This window comes from Oncorhynchus keta, chromosome 22 (assembly GCF_023373465.1).
Source record: "Oncorhynchus keta strain PuntledgeMale-10-30-2019 chromosome 22, Oket_V2, whole genome shotgun sequence".
Lineage (NCBI taxonomy): Eukaryota > Metazoa > Chordata > Actinopteri > Salmoniformes > Salmonidae > Oncorhynchus > Oncorhynchus keta.
In genome coordinates this window covers 58455181-58461569 of record NC_068442.1, presented here as the reverse complement: position 1 = coordinate 58461569, position 6389 = coordinate 58455181, and the positions used below count along the sequence as shown (strand labels likewise).

General features: G+C 61.8%; 1 non-coding gene across 1 annotated transcript; it reads right to left on the bottom strand.

The window, feature by feature from the left end:
* Positions 1–3993: 3993 nt before the first annotated feature.
* Positions 3994–4184, bottom strand: LOC127910840 (U2 spliceosomal RNA). The gene has a single exon (XR_008076305.1). It is a non-coding gene; the product is annotated as a U2 spliceosomal RNA (small nuclear RNA).
* Between the last annotated feature and the right edge of the window lie 2205 nt (positions 4185–6389).

The window sequence follows — 6389 nt, the reverse complement described above, 5'->3', positions numbered from 1 at the left end:
CCTGGCCTGGCCTGGCCTGGCCTGGCCTGGCCTGGCCTGGCCTGGCCTGGCCTGGCCTGGCCCTGGCCTGGCCTGGCCTGGCCTGGCCTGGCCTGGCCTGGCCTGGCCTGGCCTGGCCTGGCCTGGCCTGGCCTGGCCTGGCCTGGCCTGGCCTGGCCTGGCCTGGCCTGGCCTGGCCTGGCCTGGCCTGGCCTGGCCTGGCCTGGCCTGGCCTGGCCTGGCCTGGCCTGGCCTGGCCTGGCCTGGCCTGGCTGGCCTGGCCTGGCCTGGCCTGGCCTGGCCTGGCCTGGCCTGGCCTGGCCCTGGCCTGGCCTGGCCTGGCCTGGCCTGGCCTGGCCTGGCCTGGCCTGGCCTGGCCTGGCCTGGCCTGGCCTGGCCTGGCCTGGCCTGGCCTGGCCTGGCCTGGCCTGGCCTGGCCTGGCCTGGCCCTGGCCTGGCCTGGCCTGGCCCTGGCCTGGCCTGGCCTGGCCTGGCCTGGCCTGGCCTGGCCTGGCCTGGCCTGGCCTGGCCTGGCCTGGCCTGGCCTGGCCTGGCCTGGCCTGGCCTGGCCTGGCCCTGGCCTGGCCTGGCCCTGGCCTGGCCTGGCCTGGCCTGGCCTGGCCTGGCCTGGCCTGGCCTGGCCTGGCCTGGCCTGGCCTGGCCTGGCCTGGCCTGGCCTGGCCTGGCCTGGCCTGGCCTGGCCTGGCCCCTGGCCTGGCCTGGCCCTGGCCTGGCCTGGCCTGGCCTGGCCTGGCCTGGCCTGGCCTGGCCTGGCCTGGCCTGGCCTGGCCTGGCCCTGGCCTGGCCTGGCCTGGCCTGGCCTGGCCTGGCCTGGCCTGGCCTGGCCTGGCCTGGCCTGGCCTGGCCTGGCCTGGCCTGGCCTGGCCTGGCCTGGCCTGGCCTGGCCTGGCCTGGCCTGGCCTGGCCTGGCCTGGCCTGGCCTGGCCTGGCCTGGCCTGGCCTGGCCTGGCCTGGCCTGGCCTGGCCTGGCCTGGCCTGGCCTGGCCTGGCCTGGCCTGGCCTGGCCTGGCCTGGCCTGGCCTGGCCCTGGCCTGGCCTGGCCTGGCCTGGCCTGGCCTGGCCTGGCCTGGCCTGGCCTGGCCTGGCCCTGGCCTGGCCTGGCCTGGCCTGGCCTGGCCTGGCCTGGCCTGGCCTGGCCTGGCCTGGCCTGGCCTGGCCCTGGCCTGGCCTGGCCTGGCCCTGGCCCCTGGCCTGGCCTGGCCTGGCCTGGCCTGGCCTGGCCTGGCCTGGCCTGGCCTGGCCTGGCCCTGGCCTGGCCTGGCCTGGCCTGGCCTGGCCTGGCCTGGCCTGGCCTGGCCTGGCCTGGCCCCTGGCCTGGCCTGGCCTGGCCTGGCCTGGCCTGGCCTGGCCTGGCCTGGCCTGGCCTGGCCTGGCCTGGCCTGGCCTGGCCTGGCCTGGCCTGGCCTGGCCTGGCCTGGCCTGGCCTGGCCCTGGCCTGGCCTGGCCTGGCCTGGCCTGGCCTGGCCTGGCCTGGCCTGGCCTGGCCTGGCCTGGCCTGGCCTGGCCTGGCCTGGCCCTGGCCTGGCCTGGCCTGGCCTGGCCTGGCCTGGCCTGGCCTGGCCTGGCCTGGCCTGGCCTGGCCTGGCCTGGCCTGGCCTGGCCTGGCCTGGCCTGGCCTGGCCTGGCCTGGCCTGGCCTGGCCTGGCCTGGCCTGGCCTGGCCTGGCCTGGCCTGGCCTGGCCTGGCCTGGCCTGGCCTGGCCTGGCCTGGCCTGGCCTGGCCTGGCCTGGCCTGGCCTGGCCTGGCCTGGCCTGGCCTGGCCTGGCTGGCCTGGCCTGGCCTGGCCTGGCCTGGCCTGGCCTGGCCTGGCCTGGCCTGGCCTGGCCTGGCCTGGCCTGGCCTGGCCTGGCCTGGCCTGGCCTGGCCTGGCCTGGCCTGGCCTGGCCTGGCCTGGCCTGGCCTGGCCCTGGCCTGGCCTGGCCTGGCCTGGCCTGGCCTGGCCTGGCCTGGCCTGGCCTGGCCTGGCCTGGCCTGGCCTGGCCTCAGGGCCTGGCCTGGCCTGGCCTGGCCTGGCCTGGCCTGGCCTGGCCTGGCCTGGCCTGGCCTGGCCTGGCCTGGCCTGGCCTGGCCTGGCCTGGCCTGCCTGCCCTGGCCTGGCCTGGCCTGGCCTGGCCTGGCCTGGCCTGAGCCTGGCCTGGCCTGGCCTGGCCCTGGCCTGGCCCTGGCCTGGCCTGGCCTGGCCTGGCCTGGCCCCCTGGCCTGGCCTAGCCTGGCCCTGGCCTGGCCTGGCCCCTACCAACCTGGCCTGGCCTGAGCCTGGCCTGGCCTGGCCCTGGCCTGGCCTGGCCTGGCCTGGCCTGGCCTGGCCTGGCCTGGCCTGGCCTGGCCCTGGCCTGGCCTGGCCTGGCCCTGGCCTGGCCTGGCCTGGCCTGGCCTGGCCTGGCCTGGCCTGGCCTGGCCTGGCCCCTGGCCTGGCCTGGCCTGGCCCTGGCCTGGCCTGGCCTGGCCTGGCCTGGCCTGGCCCTGGCCTGGCCTGGCCTGGCCTGGCAACCTGGCCTGGCCTGGCCTGGCCCTGGCCTGGCCCTGGCCCTGGCCTGGCCCTGGCCTGGCCTGGCCTGGCCTGGCCTGGCCCTGACCCTGGCCTGGCCTGGCCTGGCCTGGCCTGGCCCTGGCCTGGCCTGGCCCTGGCCTGGCCTGGCCTGGCCTGGCCTGGCCTGGCCTGGCCTGGCCTGGCCTGGCCTGGCCTGGCCTGGCCTGGCCTGGCCTGGCCTGGCCCTGGCCTGGCCTGGCCTGGCCTGGCCTGGCCCTGGCCTGGCCTGGCCTGGCCTGACCCTGGCCTGGCCTGACCTGGCCTGGCCTGACCTGGCCTGGCCTGGCCTGGCCTGGCCTGGCCTGGCCTGGCCTGGCCTGGCCTGGCCTGGCCTGGCCTGGCCTGGCCCTAGCCTGGCCTGGCCTGGCCTGGCCTGGCCTGGCCCCTGGCCTGGCCTGGCCTGGCCTGGCCTGGCCTGGCCTGGCCCTGGCCTGGCCTGGCCTGGCCTGGCCCTGGCCTGGCCTGGCCTGGCCTGGCCCTGGCCTGGCCTGACCTAACCTAACCCCTTTCCCTGGCCACCCTGGCCCTGGCCTGATTCCCCCTGGCCCTGGCCTGGCCCTGGCCTCCTGGCCTGGCCTGGCCTGGCCTGGCCTGGCCCTGAAACCCCTGGCCCCTGGCCTCCCTGGCCTGGCCTGGCCCCTGGCCTGGCCCTAGCCTGGCCTGGCCTGGCCCCCTGGCCTGGCCTGGCCTGGCCTGGCCTATTCAACTGGCCTGGCCCTGGCCTGGCCTGGCCTGGCCCTGGCCTGGCCTGGCCTGGCCCTCCCTGGCCCTGGCCTGGCCCCCTGGCCTGGCCCTGGCCTAGCCTGGCCTGGCCTAACCCCTGGCCTGGCCTAGCCTGGCCTGGCCTAACCCTGGCCCTCTGGCCTAACCCCTAAACCCCTAACCCCTCACCCTAACCTGGCCTAACCCTAACCTAACCCCTGGCCTAACCTAAGTTCCAATTCTCCCCTTAGACCTTCAGGTGACACACCTGTGCGGGAACCCGCAGTCCTCGCAGACAAGCCCCCTGTCTTTTCACGCTGCGGGCGTCTGGGCCAGCCACCAAAAAGACTTAATCTGTAAGGTTCCCATCAGGGATTGTTGACAGACAGAGATACAAGTGAAAAGAATATCAAAATGTGTTATTGTTACCTGAGAAAAATAAATAAATGATACTAAACTGTTAATGCTGGAAATTGTTACTAGGTTTGTTTTGTTAGTGAATTGACACCTGTCCTATTTTATTAAATGGAAAATGTTATGGGTGTAAGATGGCACAGTGATGCCATCTGTTGGTAAATGTTCATTACTGCAACTCTTGTGTTTTACTGGGGTGCTTGAGATACCCGGATGTGTTGGTCACTCGCATCAATGCCTATATCTCGTCATTTAACTGAACGTTCAAACAGTTGCTCAGGGTGAAAATACAATATAGACCAACGAAGCAACTCTAGTTCCTCTGTCTGTTTTCTCTTTACAATGAAAGGGGGTGCACCGTTCCTGGAGGTACTGCAATACCAGGTCGATGCGTGGAGTGGACGGAGCAAGCCCCTATTCCATCTCCCTATTCCAAAAATCAATTTAATATATGGTCCCCAGATAGGGGACGTATCAGATATTAAACTGATAAGAACAGATACTACACTTGATCTTAGCCAAAAGGCCGAGAAGCGATACCTGCAATGATTTCGGGACGAAGTGGCCGTTCTCCGACACGTCAAATTCGATTATGGTTACACCAAAATGAGCACTGTATGCTTTTTGTTTTCCATAAAAAAAATATAAGGCTTTAAATAAATGGTGGCATGGATGTGGAGTTGATCAACGCCAGCAATAACCACGTTTGACTGTTACAAAGTAACACATTTGTAGGCTCTAAGATCACGTGGTCATCCGCCCTCCAATCAGAAATGAGAGAACACGTTAACCTGATCAACAGCTAAATTGGAATAATAATATATTACGTGTGGGGAGGGGGGGATGGGGGGCAATTTGGAGATAATAATATTGACATAATATTTGATCTTGTATAAAGTATATCTGGTAGCATTGCTGCCACAAACGAACTGAAGCAATTGGCCACTTGGTGGCGCCAGAGTTCCACCGACCGTCACTTTTTCCTGGTTGTCCTGTGTGGTACAGAAAACTGCATTTCAATGTTGAACGATTTGACTTCAAGACATCGTCAACGAAAATAACGTGAACAATAAAAATAGCCTGTCTTTTTTTGTATCTGTCTGTAGAGCCTTGTATGATAAGTCCATTGTGAGAAGGCCTTCATAAAGTGTCCCTCCTAAATTACGAGAGGCCAAACTTCAAAGATGTCTATGGCACTGGACTGCAGTAAGAGAGGAGCGGATGGTCCTGGCTGCCTAAATGTTTCCTCCACATAATAAACTAAGAAACATGGCACTTTGGAGGCTTACTTTTAGAATTTGACTTACTCAGTCACTATAACTAACTTCATAAAATGCCATTAGGCCTAATGAAGATACTGTATATGTAAGTTACTTGATTGGTGTCTTGTGAATCCACCTGTATGCGCATTAAGGTTGAATATTTCCCCGGTATTATACGATAATAAATCACTTTTCTCCCGGGTCACCTGGTAGTTTCCACCAAAACTTGGAAGTGTCATTGAAAAGCATTATAACGCATATAAATGTCTGGATTTGATGAGTTTGATTCAGCATGAACATTCTAATCTGATGCTACCTGAGCCTGATGAGACCAATATTAACCACATTTAATGAGCCCTACATTAACCACATTTAATGAACCCTACATTAACCACATTTAATGAACCCTACATTAACCACATTTAATGAGCCCTACATTAACCACATTTAATGAGCCCTACATTAACCACATTTAATGAGCCCTACATTAACCACATTTAATGAGCCCTACATTAACCACATTTAATGAGCCCTACATTAACCCCATTTAATGAGCCCTACATTAACCACATTTAATGAGCCGAAGCACAAATTATTGTACTGTTATCCATTAGGTCCACCAGGACCTCACATGACAATGAAACATTGTGTTGTAACTATAATTTATGACGTTCACCACACTAATCGGTGATATATTTTTGCAATGGGAAGTAATAGCTGGTTTGTTCATTTAATTTTGTTAATGAAATAGTTGTGCTATTGTATTGTTCTGACTTCATGGGGCCGACTGGAGTGAATGTCATCGTTCACAATGTCATCAAAAAGCTCCTCCTTCACTAGAACGGCCCGACTACAGACTATATAATGTCGGGCGCATTAAGTGATGCTATGTTTTCTGTTATTTTTATGATTTTATAGTTTGACACAACGTATTGGAAGATTTTTGGTCCCTCTGAAAGCCCAGGTCCTATAGTCACGGTTCACCACTGGATCTAAGTGAAGGCTTCCATTAAACCTGTCCAGGTCCAGTCTGTCCACTTTCTGCTAGTGCACGTACCACATGGCCACATTATTCAGCCTTGTTTGACTCATGGATGATCTAAGCCATGTCTTAAGCCTCCCCAGGGCACTAAAACTCCTCTCAGCCTCGACAGAGGAGGCAGGGACGACCAGCAGACGCCTTACTAAAGCTTCCACCTGACTGAAGAGACCTTTCACCTCTGGCACCATTTCCCCAATAATGCCAGCAACATCTGAGCTCGTTTGATATGTATAATTAGTCCCAAACATGGCCAGCTGCACCTGCAGAAGTCTTGAATTCAATTCTGGATGGATATGGGCTGAGTATTCACTGTGTCCAAGGTGTTGTAGAACTGGGCTCTGTACAAAGACTGGGCATCAGGATGGATGTGGGCTGAGTATTCACTGTGTCCAAGGTGTTGTAGAACTGGGCTCTGTACAAAGACTGGGCATCAGGATGG